This window comes from Panthera onca, chromosome B2 (genome assembly GCF_046562875.1).
Source record: "Panthera onca isolate mPanOnc1 chromosome B2, mPanOnc1 haplotype 2, whole genome shotgun sequence".
NCBI classification, from domain to species: Eukaryota; Metazoa; Chordata; class Mammalia; order Carnivora; family Felidae; genus Panthera; species Panthera onca.
This window is the reverse complement of record NC_138343.1, coordinates 72,843,899-72,868,676: the sequence shown is the minus strand read 5'-3', so window position 1 is coordinate 72,868,676 and position 24,778 is coordinate 72,843,899. Positions and strand designations below refer to the sequence as shown.

The window sequence follows — 24,778 nt, the reverse complement described above, 5'->3', positions numbered from 1 at the left end:
ACATCTAATTGTTAGAAAAATTGCTTAATAAAATAATTGAAGCCTATAAGCTTGAAGTGATTAAGTATCAAAATCCTGGTGCTGGGTCCATGTACAAAACAAGCTGAACTAGAATGAAATATTATTTTCATAGTCTTATTTTCATTTTGGTTTAAGTTTAAAAGTAAATCTTGTTGATTAACAGATGACTTTTGTATTTAATTCAGAAAATTTTTACTGAATGGAAAAGCAATTAATAAGAACCTTTACAAAGAAATGTCATGTTGATAATGATGTTTTCAAAATTGAATTTTTCTTTTTAATCTTTTTAATGCTGACTCAGACTGATTTCCAGTAAGATTGCTTTACTGTCCGTTTTCTGCCTCAAGTATTTAATGAAAAAATTAGAATTTGGGATTATCCTTTTCTTGGTTTGATTGTAAGTTTAAGGTGAGAAATAACACTATTTGTTTTTTTTTTATTTTTTCTTTTTCTGCCATAATTCCAAGGCCAAACCAATTGCCCAAATGTTTTGTTGCATTTCAGGATATATTTGCCAGATTTAGCAAAAACAAACAAACAAAAAGAAAAAGAAAAAATAGGATGCCCAGTTAAATTTGATATCATATAAATAATGAATAATTTTTCAGTATAAGTGTGTCCCAAATTACTTCTCTTTTTAAAAAAAAAAAAAAAAGTTTACTTGGGGTGCCTGGGTGGCTCAGTCAGTTGAGCGTCTGACTTTGGCTCAGGTCATGATCTCACGGCTCATGAGTTCAAGCCCCGCGTCAGGTTCTGTGCTGACAGCTCAGAGCCTGGAGACTGCTTCGGATTCTGTGTCTCCCTCTCTGTCTGCCCTAACACACTCACATTCTGTCTCTGTCTCTCTCAAAAATAAATAAACATTAAAAAAAAAAAAAAAGAAATGTATTATCTGATGTAATACAGTATTTTGCTTAATATGTTTTTTTAATTCCATGTATATGATGCTACCTGTTCAATTTATTAAAAATTATAATAAACATAATAAAATAGTGCTCCAAACTTTTGCTGTTCATGTGGAAGACACTACAAGAAGACACAATAGAGACTGCCTGGCAATAAGAAATACAAATTCCTTCTATAGAGATGGAGCAATAAAAGGACAAATCTAGTTGTTTAAAAGACAATTCGCTGTACACATTTTATTTACAGTTTTGTACACTGTCTTAATATGAATGGGACCGCTTTTACTTGAGCCATTTTTTAACCAAAACAAAACAACCTAAGTAATACAAAGTGTTAAAATACAGCATAAAGATACAAAAACAGAGATACTAATTCTAATTAGGAATGTAATTATGATGTTACATTTTTTTTATATAAGCCACAATTAGGTTTAAGAAATCACACAAACATAGATCACTGATTTGAATGAAATGCCTAAATTTGTAGCAAAGCTTTGTAGTTACAAAAACAAAACAAACAAAAAAAAAACCAAAGAATGCACAAAATTAATGTTTATTCCACCTTTATGTCACATTTCTGGATCCTTCACCACTGTTACATGAGGAAAAAAACAAAAGCAAAACAAATGAAAAACTGAAATCAGAATCACTAATGTTATAAAGTAGGGAAGCAAATAAATTTAAATCTAGCAGCCATCAGCAAGAGTACAGCAAAGACAATGCTGTAAAAAGAAATAAATAAAATTGCTAGATTTTGCTAGATTGCTGTATGCATCATACTCTTTCAAATCAGCAAAATATGCTCCTGCACACAATGGAACATAAACAGAATTTTTTTTTCCTTTAAGGTACAGAAATGCAAGTTCTTTTTTTGAATATTGTAGATGGGTAAAATGTGTTTATAATGGTAATCCTAGTAAGCTATTACAGAGTGGGCCAGGAACACATTCATGGATTCTGGGGATGATGTGTATTGTAATTCTTTGATTGGGGTAGTGGACACTCTTAAGCAAAAAACAAACAAACAAACAAACAAACAAAAACAAAAAACCGTGAACACAGAAGTACAAGGCAAAAGCAAATGAGACTTCTCTTATATCTTAGCAACATTTAGATGGAAACCAAACTTAAATGCAGTCCACTCTGCTTTCGAAGAGGCTTTGGTTCAGCTCCCAAATCTCGATTTCTTGATGCAGTCTCCTATGAGAATACTCAGAAGGTGTCCTCTTAAACAACAAACTTATTTTTAGTGGTGGAGCCCCTCTTAGTAGCTGTGTCTACGTGGGACTGACAACCAATCACTATCTTTGGAGGAAGTCCTAACCTTTCCTTGTATATCTTCCCTATATGTATAACAGCCTCTCTGTTTTCACATTCAGCAGTCCATATTGCTATCTTATCACCTTTAGCTCTAACATTAACAACAGCCCCACATACAACATCACTGTAGTCATCAAAAGATTCTCTAATAAGGCACAGCAGTGTCTCTAGCCAAAAACCATCCAGATCACTTTATCTCTGCTGTTTGTTCAATGTAATTAACCATCGTCCTCCTCATTTGTTTTTCTCATCTTCCCACATAGGCTCAAATACCATCCTTAAAAAGTGAGTAGTCACAGCCAGGCATTAAATTACTAGACAACTGGATGTGGTTGTACAGAGCCCAAAAGTCTTCAACAGTACCACACTTAGAGATCAGCCGAAGGTTTGCTTGCCAAGTTTTGCTTTTATCATTTTTAAAAAACCAGAGTGCCCATCTGCTCCGTAAAGGATGCTTAATACAGTGTTCTGGGTTAGCAACTTCCTGATTAGATTCTGTTTTCTTTTCTTCTGAAGGCGGGGGATTAGGAGTAGGGGTGGTTTCCAGTTCTACAGTCGCCATCTCAGGTCGATCTCTTGCTTAATATGTTTTAATCTTATTATAATGATAAAAAGTATTAATTGAATAAAATGAAAAATACAGACAGAAAATAAAGTTTCTCATAATCACAAAACCTGTTGCATTCACAGTTTACATACTGGATTACTTTCTTTCAGTCTGTTTCCATCCACTTGAATGTAATTGGGATTTTCCTATGTAGGTTACATATAATTTTATATTTTACTTTTTTCATCGTATATTTTACTGATTTTTCGATGCTACTCACAACTTTTTGAAAACGCATATTGACTATTATCCCTTCACATTGGCCCTGTTATTAGACATTTGTTTCTAAAGTTTCATTATTATAACTGTGTGCTACGCCCTTTTGTATCAGTATCACATTCTTTTGAAAGAAACTTGGCGACATTTTTATTATGGGACCAGATTTATCCTAAATACTTGCCACTCAGAGTGTGAACTGTGTAAGGGTAGCTGCCACATCACTGGAACCATGTTAGAAATGCAGACTCTCAGGTGCCATATGGATGTACCAAATCAGAAACCACCTTTTAACAAGATGGTGGGTGATTTCTGCGCACTTTCCAGTTGAGAGAGTGAGGTCTTAGAGTCTATTCCACGCAGTAACAGGCAACTGGCTCACTAAAGTTCAGATTATCCCGATTGGTTCACTGAGGAGAGGCTCAGTGCTTCCTGATTGGTTATCAGGAAGCCACTCTGCGCCTTGGTTCCTGCCCTGCATCCTAACTCCCAGTAAACAGAGCGTTTTCAATTCTGTTTACACATTAGAATTACCTGAGAAGTTTCTTTTAAAATATTATTATTTGGATTCCACCCCAGACCTATTAAATGAAAATGTCTTAGGAAAGGGGAGGAAACGGTTTTAAAAAGCCCTCCAGGTGTCTAATGAGCAGCCGGAGTTGACAATAGTTGTAGATGAACAAAAAAGAGAGGAAAATAGATGCCAAATGATAGAAGATGACTGTTGTCATCAACCTGCCTTGTTGTCAAAGGCTATAATCTTCACTGCCAATCAGCACTAAATCTGCAGAGAGGTGGAGAAGGGAGTGAAAGCAGGAAATGTGGTTTATCTGGTTAGCATTTAGAGATAGAAGGAGTTACTTTAACTGAATTTCCAGTAAAGGGATTATACTCCAAAGGATTCAGAGCCAAATTTAAAAGCCCAAACAATCAAATGACTGCATGCGTACTTTGTTTTGTAAGTGAAAATGAGGGGACTGTTGCCTTCCAACAAGAGTTGACTGTAAGTAAAACAATCAAATGATTTTTTTTCTGGAAATAATCTCCACATAACTAATTTTATTTGCAATGATTAACATTTCAAGGTCTTTTAATATTTATCAGATTATTTGGAAGGCCAAAATATATCTTGATAATTCCAATTTAATTACAAATTATAAAATAAAACAACTGGATGCATCACTGTATTTCAAGCCATGGAATTTTCAACACCACTGCATTCTTTTTAATGGGATTTGAAACTTTGGGGTTGGCTATTGCCTCAATTTATGTTTGCTTTGGACTCTTTTCACACTTAAGCTTGGTGAAATGTCTGCAGTGTTGTTGTGTTGTTTCTAATGGAAAAATCTGTTTGACTTTAGCTATAGCAAGATTAAGGAAGAATTTAAAATGTTAATCTTGATAGTAATATCAATGATAACCTTTAATTCTGTTCAACCCAGTTATTTGTTTTTATTTTTTAGTGTATATCTCATACTTCTAAAAAAGATAAGAGATGGTTTTTAATAAAACCAAATATATACATACACATACACAAATACACACCCAAGTAATGATATTTTATTATTTTCGTTACCCAACTACAGTCTGCAACTCACAAACTTATTTCATCTTTTCCCTATTCTTTTGTTTGGCCTTTTTTAAAGAACAAAAACAAGAACAAAATATATGTTCTACTTGTAAATTTCTCTTTTTCAAAATTGCAGGAATTTAGTATATTCTTATTAACAAACCATGTCTAAATTATGCATGTTCTTTCCTTGGATTACCATGGAAATGAGTTCTTTACCTCCTTACTCCCCTCCCCTTAGTCAGCTCACGCTGCTATAACAAAATGCCATAGATCATAGCTTACAAACAGAAATTTATTTTTCACAATTCTGGAGGCTGGGAAGTCTCAGATCAAGGTGATGGAAGATTCAATGTATGGTCAAAAATAGTTTCCTGGTAGATATTTTCTTTTCTCTGTGTCTTTACGTGGTAAAAGGGGCAAAAAAATCTGTCTGGGTTTTTTTTTTTTTTTATAAGGGCACTAATGACCTAACCACTGTTTTCAAAACTTTATTGCTTCCCAAAGCCCCCACCTCCTCATACCATAGAATTGAGGATTAGGTTCCAACATATGATTTTGAGAGACATAAACATTCAGTCTGTGGCATCCTCTTATTTTAAGTTCTGGATCCATGAAATGTTGCATTTAGTCTGTATACAAGTGACAAAATTAAACCTTTTAAAACCTTGCAGGGAAATTCAGAAATTATTTTTAATGTAATGGCCCCTGATGAAGACTGGATGTGATGTGCACATTCCCTTTACGGGGGATTAACCTCAGAAATTACTAAATAAGATTTTAATATGGAATATACTCCTTTTCAACCCAAAAAAAATCTTCAAGTATATGGTCAATGATTCAAAAACAAAACAAAATAAAACATTTTCTATTCATTAAAAAAATGACCATGTTTGCAAATAATTTAGTGATTTAGGCCAATAGTTGTACAGGTTACCCTTGAAATTAACCAGGGTTAAATCAAATGAAGAGTTTTACATTCACTTTCTGAAGGATCTTCATGAACCATCTTGATTCTCAGCAGAGAGAATCAGCAGGGAGTGAAATTAGCTACCTTGACACTATATTGAACTTTCCCTGGTCTACCCTAATATATATATATATATATATATATCTACCTAATATATACCTACCCTATATATATATGTTTGTTTCCTCCAAAATGTTGAGAAGGTATTCTCCTTCTTTATCATTAATGATTTTTTTCTCTAGAAGCATGCAGAGAAATGTCATGTCTAGCATCTTCCAGGCATCCTCTTCAAAATTTTAGCAGATTCTCCAAATCACCCCAAGGAACTTATTTGAATATTGAGTTGTTCATATTTTATTATTTTGAATGTGTTATTTGCCCTTCTATAGGTTAAAATAAGTGCCAACCCATGTTTCTTTTTTATCACAATATTCTAAGAAAATAGGAAAAGGCTAACAGAATTCTCTGAATTCTCTGTAGATTTGCCAGAATTAGAACACACAGCTCTTTCCAAGACTAGAAAAATCTTTGTATTAAGCAATTGTAAAAATGATTTTGACCTTTATTTTTATAAACAATACTGTGGGCATTAAAGTCTTTCTTTTTTTTTTTTTTTTAAAGTCTTTTAGATTGTGGGAAAATGACAAAACAAATTCTCTGAGTGAGATGGCAATAATGATTAGATAATTCAACTGAACCAATATTATCCAAGACAAACTAATGTGATCAGAATAATTTGGGCCTCAACCAAGAAAATGGAACCATTTTAGAAGAAGAATTTCATGGGTCTCCAAGATGATTTTGGTTTATAACTCTATTTTAGATGAACAGTTCTATGCTTTAAAAACAAACAGCTGTACAAACTAAAGTGGAAGATCTGTATATTTCCATGTCTAAATACTTGATTCATTTCTGTATTTCTTTATTTTAATGCTAGTTTTTAATCTACCGCATCCCTCTGTTTGTTACAAAGTTAGCCTTGTGAGACCAGTGAAATAAACATCAAAATGTGTTTTTCATTTCTCCCAACTACAATCTTCATTGTTTTCCTCCTTACATTTTAATTTTACTTTTGGTTCTCAAAAAAGAACAATGATACCAGATGGCACTAGTCTGATGCCATTCTTTACCTTTTCATGTCAAGTCAGGTGATTGGCAATATAAGTCACCCATGCCAAAGATGAATTTGAGTTCTATAAAGGGAGTAGCCCCAGGCAAATTCATGAAGTATGTTGAACTGATCTTTGATCTGCTCCTACTTTTTATATACATATATATTTTTTTTTCCTTAGCCACTTCTAGGTCCAATCCTGTAAACATTTTTTTCATTTTCAGATCTAAAGTATTCACTGAAGGTGCTGATAGTTAATATGCTAGGGATTATCAAGAGTTGTTTATGGATTCTTGGATTGAAGACTGAATCAGTAAGGAATGGCCTGAGCACACCCATATTGTGAATCCCAGAGAGGTGACCTATATGGGAAAGTCAACCTGCCATCCCCCATTATGAAACATGATATCACTTCCTTCATGGAGCCCATGCCACAATAAAGCAATCTATGAATGAAAACTTCCCACCACAAGTGAAAAGTGCTAGGAATTTTGAGCTGCCTAAGCTTGATGGATTTTTCCATAGCGATTTAAATAACTATTAATCTTTTAAAAAAATTTTTTTAATGTTTATTTACTTTTGAGAGAGAGAGAGAGAGAGAGAGAGAGCACGAGCAGGGGAGAGGCAGAGAGAGAGGGAGACACAGAATCTGGAGCAGGTTCCAGGCTCTGGACTGTCAGCACAGAGCCTGACATGGGGCTCGAACTCACTGAGAAATCATGACCTGAGCTGAAGTTGGATGCTTAACCTACTGAGCCACCCAGGCACCCCTTAAATAACTATTAATCTTTTTTGTTTCCTAGGTAATGGAATGGGAAAGTTTTAGTGACGAAAGCAAGATGGACATAAAAGTCCAAAAATACTATAAAACTATAAAACTATAAAACTATAGTTTTACAGATAGGACATGTAGGTGTTACTCAGAGCTATCACTGTTAGATTGCCTGTTTTAAGGAAATTTTTAGACCTAGTATAAGACACAAAGACAAAGCAGAATCCCAGAGTTTAGCTCTAGAATAAAACCCTCAGCAGATCTGACCTAAGCTGGGAAAGACACCTTAAAATCCAGCCATAAGCAAGGCTGTTCCAGAGTGCACAGTGAGCTACATCTGTGAGAAGGTATCAAATCCAAGAATAGAGGAGATCCGAGTATATTCTGCATTTTTTTGGACTAGAAGATATTTAGTTGCCCAAGAATAAAAAGGGCCTCAAGAGGCAGTTTCCTCCATTTGGCTATAGAGCTTGATCTCCACAGAATGGGTGAGAGGGAGGCCCTATGGTTGGGGTGGAGACTTCAAATGGTTCTGAATCACTTTCACAATTAATTATGTTCTGGTAACAGCCTCCTTTATTGTCTATGGCTACCTTGTATGCTAGGCAGTAGGTAAGAAACAGAGTAAGTAAGAAACAGAGGGGGCTGTGTGTGGTGAATGGAGGGAAACAGTATAACACGCTGCTTAAAAAGTGTGCAGACAAATTTCTCAGGTACAAATACAGACATCTTTTCTTAGTTAGTTTTGTGATTTCAGGAAAATTACTTTTGTCTGTTAAAAGCTTCAATGTTCTCATCTGTGTAATGGGGTACTAACAGCAACAGCTTTACAAGGCTATTTGAGAATTGAATAAGCATACCCATGTGTGAGCATTTAACTCACTTCCAGGCAGCTCTATGTATGTTAAACTCTCAGTGTTACTAGAGAAAGGCTTCTGGATTTCTCTCAGGTGAAAGAAAACACTGCCGGTAAATAGATTAGAAGTCATACTATAATCTTGGGGTACCTTGGTGGCTCAGTCTTAAGGTTAAGCATCCGACTCTAGATTTCGGCTCAGGTCATAATCTCATGGTTTGGTCAGTTCAACCTCCGCATTGGGCTCTGCACTGACAGTGAGGAGCCTGCTTGGGATTCACTCTCTTTCCCTCTTTCTGCCCCTCCCCAGCTTGCTCTCTCTCTCTCTCTCTCTCTCTCTCTCTCTCTCAAAGCAAATAAATAAACTTAAAAAAAATTTTTTAAAGCCATTCTATAATCTACCACTTCTTTTCTCCCTATATAGTAATGTATCCACTCTAATAAGGGGAAATGCAAAGAGGTAAATAGGGATAGTTAGATTGCTAATGGGTCCAATTATTCTCAAACGTAAAGTATGTCTGAATAAATGGCTTTTGAGGAGAAGAGACTGTTTAAAATGCTACTGTGAGGTAGGACTAACAATTGGCAGTTTGGCATTGACACATAAGCAGCTCATAATTTTATGACTAATCTGAAAGAGATAAGATGGCAAATGTGGGCAGAATAAGAACATGTGACTGGGTAGGAGGGGCCCTTTCTCAAGGAATGAGACTATGTAGGTATGGTTCAGCTGTAAAGCTGAAAAGTCTCTATAGTTTAGGTCTACTTTCTTGATCTCTTCAGCTGCTTATTTCTATAATATAGAAACACTGGTAAGGTCAAAGCAATAATTATAGAAAGCAATCTTGTTGAGCTTGGATGCTCCCATTAATTGGTGGGGGGCATCTGGAGAACTTCTTTTCAATGCTTCGGAGACTATATTCAATCATGGGGGTGATACTGTCATGATTTGCTAGTGATGCTTGCTGGGAAGAAAAGAACAAATGCCTACAAACATACCAGGAAAACAGCATCCTTGGTATTATATACTCAAATTCAGATGGCAGCTTCTCTACTTATTTATGAGGTACTTGTTACTTTGAGTGAAATACCTAAGATATCTACCATTATGATAACTAATCTAGAAAACTAGAAGAATTACCATGCATTTCTTCTTGGTGAGAATGAGTGAAATATTAAGGGCACCAAGCAAAGAACTTTGTACATGTTAGTTGCTTAGCCCATGTTAGGTCCATGACCTCCCACAGGAGCCTCCAGGTTCACAAAAAGCCTTTAAACATGAGCAACCATAGGCTGGATCTAAGACTGGTCAACCCAAGACTCACTTCTGTGTCCAAGAGAGACATGTGTAGTAACAGTGCTAGGGATGTGCTATGGCAGTATTGTCTCCTTTCCCAAACATTCAACTTAGATGGCAAGATTATCTATTAATATCATCTAGCCAGGGTGTCCGTTAAATTGGCATGCATTGTTTCTTTTCAGAATGATCAGAAGAGTCCTTTAATGACATGATGAATTATGATGAATCATGCAACATGGTAATCAGAAAACTTATTTAACCATATGCCTGTCAGAGGGAGTATACTATGAGTGTTCAGCGAATAGAGACCACCACCCTATCCCCTTGACATGCTCTAATGGGAGTAGATGGTCATGAACTGTTTTCTGGAGGTAGGGGGTTGATTAACTGCTTTAGACACTGCAGTGAGGAGAAACAAAGAAGAATGAGAAGAGCAGAACCGATCAGTACATTGAACAAACATGATGTGGGGAAAAGACAGAAGGAAGATAGCAAGGGGTATTGCAAAAGAAGGAGAAAGTGGAAAAACTAACAAGTTTAGGGTATTGAGAAGGAATATGAAACTATATTTCATTATCTCTGTATCCTCCAAGCTCCTAAAAATAACAAATGAAGAGTATTTGGCCAAATGCAGTCATTCCAAACTCTGCCATTCCCCAAGATATCTCGGTCATTTCTCTGGAATGCTTTCCCTCCCCTCCCCACTTTTTTTAAGTTTCTTTTTTTATTTTGAGAAAGGCAAAGAGAAAGGGAGGGAGAGAATCCCAAGCAGGCTCTGCACTGTCAGCTCAGAGCCCATGGTGGGGCTCAAACCCAGGAACCATGAAATCATGACTTAAGCTGAAATTAGGAGTCAGTTGCTTAACTGACTGGGCCATCCAGGATTTCTCTCCCTTTTTAACCCTGGCACATGTCTACTCATCCCTTTGAGTCACTGGCCTTTTGAAACCTCCACGAACCACACTACTGTCCAGAATGTTTGGCTCCTTCCTCTTCTGTACTGCATGTGCCTTGGTCAGGCATCAATTCAACATATGTCTCCCCAAATGAACTGTGATAGCCTTGGGGCAGAGACCGAAACTTACTCATTTTTATACCACCTAACTTTACCAGCACAGTGTCTAACATCAATGATTAACACAGTGCTCCACATGGAATTATTAAAATGATGAGGAATTATAAATAGTTCATGCTGTGTAATAGGTACCATGAATCTGACATTTAATTTACTCAGTATCCTTCAATTTGGGGTGTACCAGCTAACCTCTCTCCCTGTCTTCTCAACCTTTTAGTAGAGCTTTTGGTGGGAGGAAAAGCTATCCCTTACTTCCTTTGCTCCTTCTGTCCTCTCCTCTTTCTTCTGTCCTTACTTTTTTTTCTTCAAACAATGTATCAGGCACTGTGCTAGGCATAAAAAATAGAGGCATGAAAGACACCATCTTTGCCTTAAGGAAGATCACATTTTAGTTAGAATTAAAATAAAAAGACAGCACAAAAATTTGAGTTTTCCAATCATCTATGTAAGCACATGGGAGAGGTGCAGAGGGAATCAAGGGAAGACTTCCCAGAGGGGCTGATGATTGAAGTTTTGAAAAACGAATGAAAGTTATCAGGCAACGAGAGGGTGGTAAGGATAACTTAGCTATAGGTAATGCCACTTACCAAGGTAGGGAGGGAAGAGAGAGCACATATCATTCAGGGAAATGAACAGATTACTGATATAAAAAGTATACACTGTCCATGAAGAGAGAGAAAAAAGAAGGGAGGGGCAGGGGACGCATTCTAAAGGAACTTTTGTGCTAGCAAATCTATCTGCCCTTCATCCTGAAGGTTTTAGTTTTAAACAGTCATTTAAAGATGTTAAGCAAGGCAGAGATATGATTATATCTGAATTATAGACGAGCACTTTGGCAGATGCATATGAAATGCTAAAACAGGAGATTAGAGGCAGGGAGACCAGCATCCAGGGGTGGAGTTGGGGGCAGGTTACTATCCCCTCCAGCACCCTCATAACCATGGGTTATCTTTTCAGATTTCAGAGATGGTCCTGAAGTAACAGATTTTCTTATTCTTGGGCCCTTTTTCATGTCCTATAATCCCTCTTGAATAAAGGATAGGCTTCCTGAAATGTCATACTATGAATTCATGCTAAGAACGGAGTTTGTTATTTTCTCTTGTTCTCACACTTCCCTGCCTTTGTATTTCTCCATCCCATTTTGCAGCATGCAGCCTTTTGGGTCTACAGACTAGTATCTTCATTGATTCTCTTCCCTCTTCTTCTATGGAAGTTAGTCCAAACCTTACTGATTAGCTCTTAGGACCCTTCCCTTCCTGTATTCTATGGCTGTTATATCATATTTCCACCCAGGTGCGTCAAACTTTTGTGACACTAGGTAGGACATACCCAAATAAAACAGAGCACCCATTTTGATTCCTAATTGCACTGCAATTTGATTGCCACAGCCTCCTGGCTGGTTTCACGTATCTTTAGTCCTATCCCTTCATTCAGTCCTACACAAAGAGTGTGAGTCATCCCCTGCAAGCTCTGTTTTGATCATCTCTCTCCTTCTCTGAACCCTGCAGGATCTCTGAGTTTCTGCTTACGTCAAATCAGAACTGATCATGAGTCACTCTTTATCTAACTGTCCTCCACTTTCATCATAGCCTGATTGTTCTCTCTGCTTAATTCAAGCAGCCTGGCTCCTTGTTCAGAACGCAAACACTGTCTCTCTTCTCCAGGGCATTCGTGGAGCCTTCCGCCCACCTGGCATGTTTCCGCTCCTCTGTGTTATGCCAGTCCCCTTGCAGCTTGCTTTAGAGCCCAGCATAATCCTTGCTGCCTCTGAAGCCTTCCAGCTTTGCATTGTTGATCTCAGTCATTCTCACAGTTCTCTCCTTATGACCTTGCTCCATCTTTATATGCTGACACTGAGCACTTTTATTCATTCATGTATTCATTCATGTATGCATTCATTGCTGTTGTGAAATACTGGAGATAAAGCTGTGAACATATAAGCCATGTCCCATCCCACGGGGGTTTAATCTAGTAGAGGAGACAGATACTAAAATATTATCACTAGAGATAGATAAACAGAAACAGTAATGATTATTATGAAGTTAAGCATGGAGTGCAAAACATTTTTAACAGGTCACCTGATCTAGTTAGTCAGAGCTGAGAGGGCTTTTCTGAAAAAGTGGCAAAGGATAAATAGTTGGGGGAAGAAGTTTCCAGACTGGTAAACAGCAGAAGCAGAGTCTCTGGTGTGGGAATAGGCATGGAATAGTCAAGGAACTATAAAGACATCTGGGTGACCACAGTACAGGCAGTGGGAGAGCTTCAAACTTGTGTGTGCCTCTTAAAATGTGTTTGTCATGTGCTCACAGGCCCCAGATCACAAGCAAGTTCAAAGTCCACCAGTCTTCAGTATCCAGATCAGTGTTTTCCAAACTTCCTCAATGATAAGAATCACCTGGGACACTTGCTACAATCCAGTTTCCTAGGCGTTTTCCTCGGAAAGTCTGATTCAGTGACACTACGTTATGGCCCTGGACTTTGTATTTTTAAAGAGAGTCGCAGGTGCTTTTTATCATCAGGGTTGTTTAGGATTCATCGATTTTTACAATGTTTGGATAATTTCTGAAATGATATAAAGAGCAGGAAATAGACAAATGGCAAACTGTAACATAATAGAATTTCTTAAATCCCCATATGGTTTATCTTTGTCAAAAGCAAACATGTCTGGCTGCTGTGCATATTAACCTGTCTTTGGATGCTGATTTCATAAATCTTTGCCTACTCCCCAATTTGACCATGGAGTAGTGAATTCTAACCCTGGTCTCTCCTCAGAATCCCACTCCACCCCAAGACTCTAGGATTTATCGCCTGGGCATCTGTTGCTTTTAAAAGCTGTTCAGCTGATCCTGATCTTAGCCAGGGTTGTCCACCATTGCTCTTGGATGTTTGTGGAAGTAGGCTAGTATATTTTACTTGCTTTGCTGCTCCCTTAATGCCCAATATCAGTTCTCCAGATAGTGTAGGTTCAGGAATTTGGTTGAGCAACTGATCCACCCTCACTCCCTGCTGTGTGATCACATACTTATAAAATACATACCATCAATTATCATCCACTTGTGCACTCTAAGTGAGGACTGGCTCCAAGAAACACAAATGCAGTAACTGTTCTGTCATTGATAGAAGCAATGTGCCATCCAATGGCAATTATCTGAATACCTAAGCTTCTGATTCTTTACTAAAAAAATTACATACATCTACTTTCATGTCTCAACCACTTTTTTTTTTCTTTTAAGGTAAGAGTTATTTTAGTGCCTATACCACAAATGGCAAGAAGTTAGTATAGTAGTTCATGATGGCACCTTGGATAAAGGTCCAATGTGTTGGCTATATTTTATAAAATTCAGAAAATTAGAATGGAGGAAAAAATATATCATCTGTCAGTTCATGACTGGAATGACCCTATTAATTGTAGCAGATTTGGGTGGTAGGATCTAGACTCATTTAACTATGATCACCACCAAAAAAGACCAGATCAATGGAAAGAACATGGTACCCTTATGGGTAGGCAATAGTCACAATGACCAACCAAGAGAGGGCAGTTGGGGTTCAACAAGTAGACAAAGGAAAGCTATGGGAAACTAAGAAGCTGGTGATATTCAGAGATCTTTAAGTACAAAAAGATAGTTAGTACTGGAATAACTTGGATCACATGGAAGGATCTAAACCAGTGGGCTGGAGAAAGGAGGAAACATGACTCCATTCCTACATGGTCTGAAACACTGGTCAGATTATAATAGGCAGATAATCCAAAAAATAGCTGGCTAAGGAACAAGACCTGTCCATGTTACCATAACTGAGACCCACTCAGCAGGGACCAAATAAGAATCCCCAAATTAAGATTCACATTTTTCCTATTTTACAAATGGCAAGGGTTTAAGCATTAACAGCAACTATAACTTGATGTTTGTTCCAGTGTTTTGGATTGAGTCCCTTAAATTTCTCCTCCTCAGATGAAGAATTGTATCTCAAGCCTGGGAGTGGAGTTCAGAGCATAAATTTGATGGCCAAGTGTCTTTAGCTGTGGAAAAAGAAAACATATGTAGGCAAAATTGAGAAGAATGGTTACATAGAGATAGGTTGAGTGTTTGAAATCTTGTTTGCTATTTTGCAACTATTTCTAACTTCCCAACTATGATTTTCCATTGCTTTCCAGAATGCATCACTTTCTTTAGTCACATATGCTCTGTGTTTTCCCAAGGCTTTTGATCAAGGAGTTCACTATATCTAGAATGTCCTTTCACTTCCTAAATTCAAATTCTAGTTCTCTTTTGATACTCAGCGATTATTCTCCCATCTAGAAATTTCTTTCTCCTGCCAATTCCCACAGCACTCTTCTATCAGTTTTCTACTACTTTCACAATTAATGCATTCCTAAAAACTTCCTGAAAAATCAAAGGTACAAGAAGCTGAATAGCAGGCTCAAATGCTTTATTACCTTTGTGCTAAAATACTAAAAAAAAAAAAAAAAAAGAAAAAAAAAAAGGTAAAATCTAAATATTTACTGTATTTTTTAGTACAAAGTGGTCTTTGTACTATTATACTCTTTTACATAACATTTATACTTAACATTTATATAACATCTTATATATAACATTTATAAAGAGCATTATACTGTTTTACATAACAGTTGAATATATGGTCTATTGTTTTAATTTTATAGGACATTTAATTTCAGAAGTGTATCTAAGCCATGATTTGGAATTTTTGGCTCATCTGATGATTTTTTTTTTAACTTTATTAAATGCAAGACCATAATTCTTAATTTTAGATTCTCTACATATTTAAAAAAAACTTTGCCACTTGTTATGAAACCATAAAGCAAAACGTAATTAAGTATCATGATAATTGCCCAAATAAGCATTGCTATACAAAAATGTGACACGGCTAGATTGGACAAATAGCTAGCATGTGATAGCTGCAAATACTAATTTTTTACCCTTCATCTAAATGTTTAAATTCAGACACTATAATATAGGAGTGACAATGTTTAATGTATAAAAGATCAGGCCACACAGAAAATAAAGACTTTCCTCTACTTATAATGCATTGTTTTGACAAGATCAATATTTTGGTGGTATACTGTGGCACCAGTTGGTACTCATGTAGTGCTAATTGCTATGTATCACTCCTGAGTGCATGCACTATCTCCCTTACTAGGTTGTGACTTCTGTGTATCCATTGTAGCATCAGGCACAGCAATTTGTGCAAAGCAATCCCAAGTATAGCACCTAATTATTTTCCAAATACTTTCTAGAACACGATGCCCTCTTAAGCTCCTGTATCGACAGCCCAGGGTCGATACAGGAGCCCAGGTATGCTGGATGTTTGTAGGGCCTTAGGCAGAACACATGTCTTTATAGTTGTAAAATGGAGAAAATGGAAATATGGAGAAAGATGACTTGTTCATACTCATGAAATAATAAATGGTAAAACTGGGGTCTAAGTTCAACTTTTCAAGTTCTTTTTGTACCAGAGGGCTTCAATTATAACTGAATGTTATGTGTGACTATAAGTAGTTCTTGTGGCCTGTCTGTATCATAGCTGGTTAACCACTTTTTAAAAGAGATTTGGAACCATGTCAGAACTACACCTCCCGTAATGCTCAGATTCTGAGAGTCCATCCAGAAACATGGGATGTTGGTCTAGGAGTCAGCTGCCAGAGCCTTCTCACTCATAGATGGAAGAAAGAAGAAGGAATTACGGCAGAAGTAGAGAAATAGTTTGCGGAGGAGTAAAGGATAATCACAGTGTGGAGTCAGTACATGCACACATATAAATCCCTAATAGGAAGCAAATGCAGTTTGGAACTGGAGAAAAAGAATTGTAACTACAGTGTTTTGCATTGAATGGTGGGAATTTAACATTAAACAAAGCAAACTTAGCAAGTAAGAAACTTAATACTTTTTTTTTTTTTTGGAAGGGGGGTCATTGAAACTTGCTATTTTAAAATGCTCCAGGAGTGTATGACATTGGTCATACATAAAGATTTTCTGTCATTCCAGTTCTTTATCTATGAAAGAGTTTAATCTCCTCTTTTGTTTTCATAGAGTCTTTGAATAGAGAACAATAGGCTCTAACCTCATTGGGTAACTACTAAATGATATAAGGATCCCAGAATGGTTTTTCTGTGTATGTTGAGGAGGGTCCATGGGAACCAATGCCAAAATATGTAAGTCTTGATAGGAGACAAAAGCCCTTAGAATTTCTCAAATTTCTCCTCATGAAAGTCTGTACCTAAGTAAATACAGAATCTCTTTGATAAATTAATTTCCTCCAAAACCTGGACCTATTCCAAGATAGATGTTTTTTAGCCAATATTCTACTCAGTATGTATTCGTTTTTTTTCCTGGTAAATATTTATCAATCTTCTCGTCAACTATGTCTTGATATATTTTGCTTGTAGTGATATTTAAGTGAAAGATAAGTGCATTTTATCTAAAGCTACTAAGGTTGGTCTTTGATCATTTGGTGACATCAAATGTGAATACTCGTTTATTGACATTTCTTCTTTAGTCAGAGACTTTAATTTTTTTTAATGTTTATTAGTTTTTGAGGGATAGAGAAAGATAGAGCTTGATCAGGAGAGGGGAGAGAGAGACACACACACACACAGAATCTGAAGCAGGCTCCAGGCTCTGAGCTGTCAGCACAGAGCCCGACATGGGGCTCAAACTCACAAACCTTGAGATCATGACCGGAGTCAAAGTTGGATGCTCAACTGACTGAGCCACCCAGACACCCTAGTCAGAGCAATAATAAACTTTTAGTTTGAACTAGTACCAGTAAGGACAGAGGGATTGGAAATCCTAAAATGGGAACACTCTAGCATTAGAAAATGGAATTCTGCAGTTGGGGAAGTTGAAAAATATTTACAAGACCCTATTTTTAAGAGTTCGTACAAGACCCATATTTTTAAGATTTGGCCACTGCAGACCAAGTGGGAATAAATCTGACTGACTCTATGAAGTTATTAAGAACACATATTTCAAGGGAGGATTGAAATCCAGTGTAGAGTTAAGTTATTGTAATGACCTGGGGAGTCCTTAGTTTGTTTTTCTCTTGGTAGAGAATTTCCAAGCCTAGAAGAAGCCTCATTTTGTTTTGTTTTGTTTGGTTTGGTTTGGTAGTCTTTAGTATAAGTTTCTCTCAACTGATGTTGAATAGACCACATCATATAAGAATAATTGGTTTATAGAACTTTGATGGCTTTCTATGTCTTATCTTTTCTCTTCTCTCTAGTTGATAGCAAATTGTAATAAAGGTTCTCAGTGCTGCTTTCATCATGAAAGACTGAAGAATTACCATTGGTTCATTTTGTAAGAAAGCAAGACCTCCATGGAATAGCAGGCCTATAGTTATTTCGGAAATATGCAGCATCTTGTAAGAATTGGCCTATAATGTAAGAAACTTGACAATCAAAACGTCAATGACTCAATCTTTGCCTTAAAGCATATCAAATACATAGACATTTCACAGATCAATTTGGTTCTTTTGGTTTCAGTGCTTATAATTTCTTGATGCAAGTCTTGGTGTGAGTCTTGTGGGCAAACACCTATCTTAAAATGTTTAAGCATTTCTAGCTTAAGATGTGAATTGGTTTGAAGTACAATATATGGTGTGTGATCAATCAATAACAGAAAGAGATCTGAAAAGCAATATGGATAATTCAAACATATCAGAATTACAACACACTTATTGATCTCACTGACTTGAAAATAATTTGCTTGGTGCAGTGTTATTTTCTTAACATTAAATTTATGGCCTTTTGCTTGAGTGAGTGAAATTTAGCACAGAATCAGTGCTTGCTCTGACAGCAATAGTAAGTAAAGCAAGGACCACCGACTGGGTAATATTTCTTGCAAATGTCTCTCGGCTCTGTATCACCGTAAATCTAAAAAATGAAACATTTGTGCTCTGTGCAAGTGTGGCATTGTACTGCTTATCACCCAAAAAACTGTGATTAATTTTTGGAATGACCCTATCTACTTTTCTTGGTATGTGGTTTGCCAAATCAATATTGAAACCACATTTACTTGATCTTTCATGTGTATGAGCATTCAACTAATCAGAACTTCACTGTGATACTCAGATAAATGATTTGAAGAAAAATGACAAGTTGTCCTGGGGCAGAGTGTATGGGAGATGGGTGGAGGAAACTGGGTGGGTGGGGATTTAGTTGCAATTTGTCTTAGATTCTTCTAAGTCCTTAGCCTTACCCCATATTGGCAGGATATAACAGAACATCAGAGCTGGAAGTATTCACTGTGTTGATTTTCTTGACACAAGGTCAGCAGAATATTTGCTTTTTTACTCTAGTAATAAACTTTTGAATTTTCAGTGATTTTCAAGGACTATAGTACTATGACTGCACAAATCTCCTTTCAATGTTGACTCACCCTACATCAGAAAATTCTTCCTAAAAAAATTTATTGAAAAATAAATGTCCAGAATGGTAAATAAAAGGAAAAAGATCGTTTCCTTATAGTTGACTGAATTCTCTTCAACTCATACTCTCTTGTTCTTATCTAGGTTTTGATGAAGTAAAAGATCAGTTTTCCTTAAAACAATCCTTCCTCTTCCAAACAATAGCCATGAAACTATCAATGATAACCAATAGATTTCTCTTTTTCAAGGAATCAGAACTTATTTTTTTTTTTGTTTTTTAGTCCATGTACCTGTTTTTATTCCTTTAATAAACTTTATTTATTCATTTTTCTAAACCCTTTCTAATCACTATCTATATTCTTAAACATTGCAAACAAAATTAAATCCGTTTACATCCAGTTTTTAGTGTCAGTTGGTTTTTACTGCTTGGGATACAATTACCTATAATTTTTACTAAGTACAAAATGTTAATGTAATGTAATGTAATCACTTCTTTTCCAATGTATCCCAAAACTGTCCTTCTACCAAGAATAGGAAGTTGAAAATGTGATGCCAGTTTTCATCTTTACATTGTCCCTGCTAAAATATCTGCCATTTTATCTTAAGATATCTGTCCTTTTCTATAAGCATGGAACAATTATTTTTAGGAGTCAAAAAGGGCAACACATAAAATGTACTAGAAAGGTTCACCTGGAATGACTCAGCAAATATATGCTTTTACATTCACTGCTATGTAAAAATTACCTTCAAAATTAAAAAAAAAAAATTGTGTTTTAGTAGATAAATTGTATTTTATGAAAGTATTTTTATCCATTTGTTTCTTTTCCTACTTCTTTCTAAAATCTGAAAAATCTTTCTGTGAGAAATAGATCTTCATATAGAAAATAAATACAGAAATCAATAAAGATAAAAATTAAAATCAGTTAAACCTCCAAAACAACTAGACATTGTTGCATGTCCTTTTAGTTTAGTTTTTTTTTTTTTAAGAATATATACACCTTCATTATTTGTTTAACCACTTATCAAATGTTCACTGCATGCATATTAGGAACCAAATTCTACCATGCTGGGTATCTGCTCTATTGAACGGAATGTTTCTCTCTTAATAGAGTTTGCAGTCTAGCTGGGAGCACAGGTGATCAAAAAGTAAACAAAGATTCATGTAGTATTATAAATTGTGATACTTATCTGAAACAAACAAACCAAAAAGGTGCCATGATTGAGAATAATAGACTTGGGACAAGACCTACTTAGCTAGGGCAGTTAAAGGAGGTATTATAAGGGAGGTAATGGTTAAGGTGAGGACTGGAGGATGAGAAGGCAAGATCCATGAGATCAGCAGGAAAAAAGCATTCTGGGCAATGGAAACAACCTCTGGTCTTGTTATATAAAGAAGCGTGAGTGTTTGCCTTTGATTCCACTGGTCCCACTATGCCTAGTAATAGCTATTTGACTCCATAGACCTGCTCCTCCATACATGTCGCTGACAACTTGCTAGCTGGCTGATGAATGGCTGACAGTGTGGATGATGTTTTTTTGGCCACTGGATCCAGTTTCAGTCCACTCATGTGAGATATGCCTATATGCCTGTTGTTTCAAAGGTGAACATCAAGAGGATTCAGAAAATACTGCAGAGAATGTGGTAGATCAAGTCATAAAGTTTAAAGCTGAGAGGAAAAATGTTGTGAAGTCACCACAGCTCTTATGGTCAGCTAAGCACTGTGTGAACCATGACAATATAAAAGCTGCATTTTTCAATAAATTAAAGCTAGTGTAGATTCAGTTGATTCTAATGTAGGTGGAACTACCTTCTTATTCTTTAATTTGTAGAGAAGGATAGGATGACTAGAGTAAAATAGGCTTTCTCAAAAAATAAAAACTATAATTTTAGGAAATGAGTTGAGGTAGAGAGACTAGTCCAGCTTTTCACTTTGTTTTTTTATCTGAGGAGACTAGCATATCCAGCAGGTAACAGCATTCTACATCCTTTTTAAAAATTAGATCAGGAAAGAGTAAACACTTCATGTTTCATCCTAGGGAGATACAAGTGACACTTTTTGTTTCATAAGGAACTGCATGTTGAAATGTAAGGACTTCATTCCTTAAGGTCCTAGGAAGTTTTCCTGGAGTGACATGAAAATTAAGTCAATTGAAAACCAGAATTCCAGATGCTTCACAAGGGAATGCTGTGTCAAGACATTCACCCTAAACGTTTAGGCTTCAGCTTATGAGGTGGTTTATTCAGCATAAAAATTTTCTGTCGGTCAGAGCAATTGCTGTTTCAGTGCTTCAAATCAAACACACTCTGAGGTTTAGAGATGAAAAAATAAATATTTGCAAACAGTGGTTGAATCAGGCAGACTGTTCACTCTAGTTTTCTTTGAGGATTTTCAAATCTTTTATTTTATTACTATTTCTGAATTTACCAATAAAAACAGTCACCTTGGCCACCAAGAAGGGCCTTCAGAATGAGCTATTATGCAGTTCCATGAATATTAACAGAAGACGCTTAAAGCCTAAGAGGGTCCTTCAGAGGCCCCACACCCTAACACACATGGTCCCTTTGCAATTGACTGTCAGTCGTCAGAAAGACTGTTACTCCTAATGTCATATAGAATCAGCATATTGAACAATAGAGAAATTGCTCATAATTCTTAGTAACTTCACACTTGATTTAAAAACTGTAAAAGAAGGTATTACCCAAGAATTTTGGAAAATGTCAAATATATGTCTGACGTTATGTAACTTGTTATGTATGGTAATGCACTTAAAAAATTTTTTTTATTTTTTACTTATTTTTGAGAGAGAGAGAGAGAGAGAGAGAGAGAGAAACGAAGAGCAAGCAGGGAAAAGGCAGAGAGAGGGAGCCACAGAATCCGAAGCAGGCTCCAGGCTCTGAGCTGTCAGCCCAGAGCCCAATGCATGGCTCAAATTCATGGACTGGGAAATCATGACCTGAGCCGAAATCAGACACTTAACCAACTGAACCACCCAGGTGCCCCGGTAATGCTTTTTTAGAACAGATTAGACCAATTTATAAAGACTTCCTCATTTATTTTTTTTTTCCCTGCTCAATTATTGTTTCTTACTCCATATTGTTTGAACTACAGAAATAAAAATACATTAAAATTTTATTTGTATGAGCTAAAGAATAGAAGAAAATAGAAAAACAGATTTAAAAGATTGGGTTGAAGCAGAACCACTAAAGACAGCAGCCAGAATTGTCCCCTGCTTCTGCCAACCAAGCCCCAACCACTGAGTGATACAATGCTTTAGAAATGGAAGAAGACAGTAGGCAGCTGCTGCCATAGATAAGCCTACTTCAATTTAGGATAAGTGACGTCATTAAGGCTTTCTCAATGTGAAAGGCAGAAGGGACCACACACATTTCCTCTCCAATCAATGCTGAAGAATTATGAAAAGGGATTCAGTTCCATGATTGCCTCCTATCTTGGGAAAATCAACATAAAGCCCCTGAAAATCTCTCACATTGGTATTGCAAAGGATCTGAGTATTCCAAGCCAAAGGTAAAACAGCCAAGAGTTACCACATAAGAGAGCTTCAAACTCTAGGTATTTAAGTGAAGGCTTCCTCATTTAAATTACACATTTTGAGCTAAATATTCTTCACAACTTATATCTGTTCTTTAGGAGTGCTAATGGATTCTGTTATGATGCATTTTGTGAGACTCTCAGTTCCATTCTGGAGCCTATTACAGGATAGGGTCATCCATGTGGGGGGGGGGGGGGGGAAGAGAGCGATATGCAAAATTATTTGATTCTGGGAATTTTACCTCCCAGAGTCTGTATGAAATAGGTGGATAAGGATAGGGGTACAGGAATCAGCCAGTTTATCAACAGAATATTATAGAACCTGAATCCCTTTTGATGGCACTCTGATAAGGGCAAATCTGCCCTGTCCAAAATGCTTACATTCCTGAATTAAAAAGTATCCCAATTTTATGGTGTATTCTCAAGTAATAGAATTGATCTAACATGCAAATGATAGAGGTCACTCTTTCTTTTGTTTTTAGGCCTCCAAAGTTCTCTCTGTTCATATTATTCAGCGTCTATTTTCTCAGTTTGTACCAAAGAATATCAAATACAGAATGTGAAAAATTCTTGTGGATGGAGGCCTCAGCGTGCTTTAGCCACCAATTTTCAATATGTATAATGTGTGATATGCTAAAAGGCTTTCCAGGCCTCTCTAGGGAGCTGGTTATACTCATTATTATTATACATACATATATAGTGTATATATATGTGTGTATATATATATATACACACACACACATTATTGCATTATATACATATATACATATATAGTATATACATATATAGTATATAAAGACATTTATTATTAAGAATCAGCTCATGCAGTTATGGAGACTGAAAAATCCAAGTTTTGCAGCCAGCAATTTGGAGATCCAGAAGAGCCAATGGTATATAGTTCTAGTTCAAGTCCAAATCCAAAGGTAGGACGACTGCTGGACCGCCCCCCCCCCCCCCCCCCCCAAAGACAGACAAGCAGAGAGAGAGGGAATTCTCCCTTATTCAGCTTTCTGTTCTATTCAAGACATTGACAGATTGGGTAGTACCCACCCACACTGGAGAGGGCAATCTGCTTTACTCATTCTATGGATTCAAATGTTAATGTCATCCAGAAACACACTCACAGACACCCCAGAGTGATGTTTAACCAAATATCTGGCACCTTGTGGTCCAGTCAAGTTGATATAAAAAATTAACCACCACACCCATGACTTTTAAGCAGTTTAAACAGTTATATATTTGTTTTTTAAACTGCTAAACCTGGGCTGGGGAAATGAGCTTAGGTCTGAGGCCCAAATCAGGACTCTTACACTTAACCCTCAGTGTAATTCTTCCACACCAGAGGAGAAAGACTAACTTGCACACTCCCTGGCCAGCAGCAGCCAGAATTGTCCCTTGCTTCTGCCAACCAAGCCCTAAGCAGGACAGTAGGCTGGGACATGGCCCTGAAGGTTATGCCCTGTGCCCTGCATCCCAGCTCATGGGACTGTATGAAGTATTCACAGGGAGGTTTGAGGAACCTCTGCTAATCCCATTTTTAGGAAGATAGGTTCTGTACCTTTGGAATCATCCTGCATTTTATGTTTCCTACCTCCTCTCTCTAAAACCAAAAAAGTCCATCAAGTATAACTTATATACAATACAATGCAGGCAATGATTTTTGACAAAGGTAATCATGTAACTACCACCACAGACAAGATAGAGATTTCTGTCTCTCCAAAAATTCTCTTGAGAACTTTGGTAGTCGATGTCCTTCTGTCCCACCTTCAAACTCTGTTTCCTGTGGTCTACTTTGTCTCCATAGTTTAGTCTGCATTATTTAGAATTTTGTGTAAATAGAATCACACAATATGTACACTTTTGTGTGTGGCATCTTTTACTCAGCATGGTTTTGAAATTCATTCATGCTGCATTTATCAGTAATTAGTTCCTTTATATTACTGAAGAGCATCCAGTTATCTAGATGACTATAATTTGTTCATTCATGGACCTAGTTTTTGGATATTATGAAGAAAGCTACTATGAGTATTCAGTATACATTATACATATACATTTCTCTTGGGTAAATACCTAGGAGTGGAGTTGCTGGGTCATATGGTAAATTTATATTTAACTTTAT

The 24,778-nt window shown here is 36.6% G+C and overlaps 1 pseudogene; it reads right to left on the bottom strand.

The window, feature by feature from the left end:
* Positions 1 to 1,989: 1,989 nt before the first annotated feature.
* Positions 1,990 to 2,814, bottom strand: LOC132667319 (eukaryotic translation initiation factor 4E pseudogene; annotated as a pseudogene).
* Between the last annotated feature and the right edge of the window lie 21,964 nt (positions 2,815 to 24,778).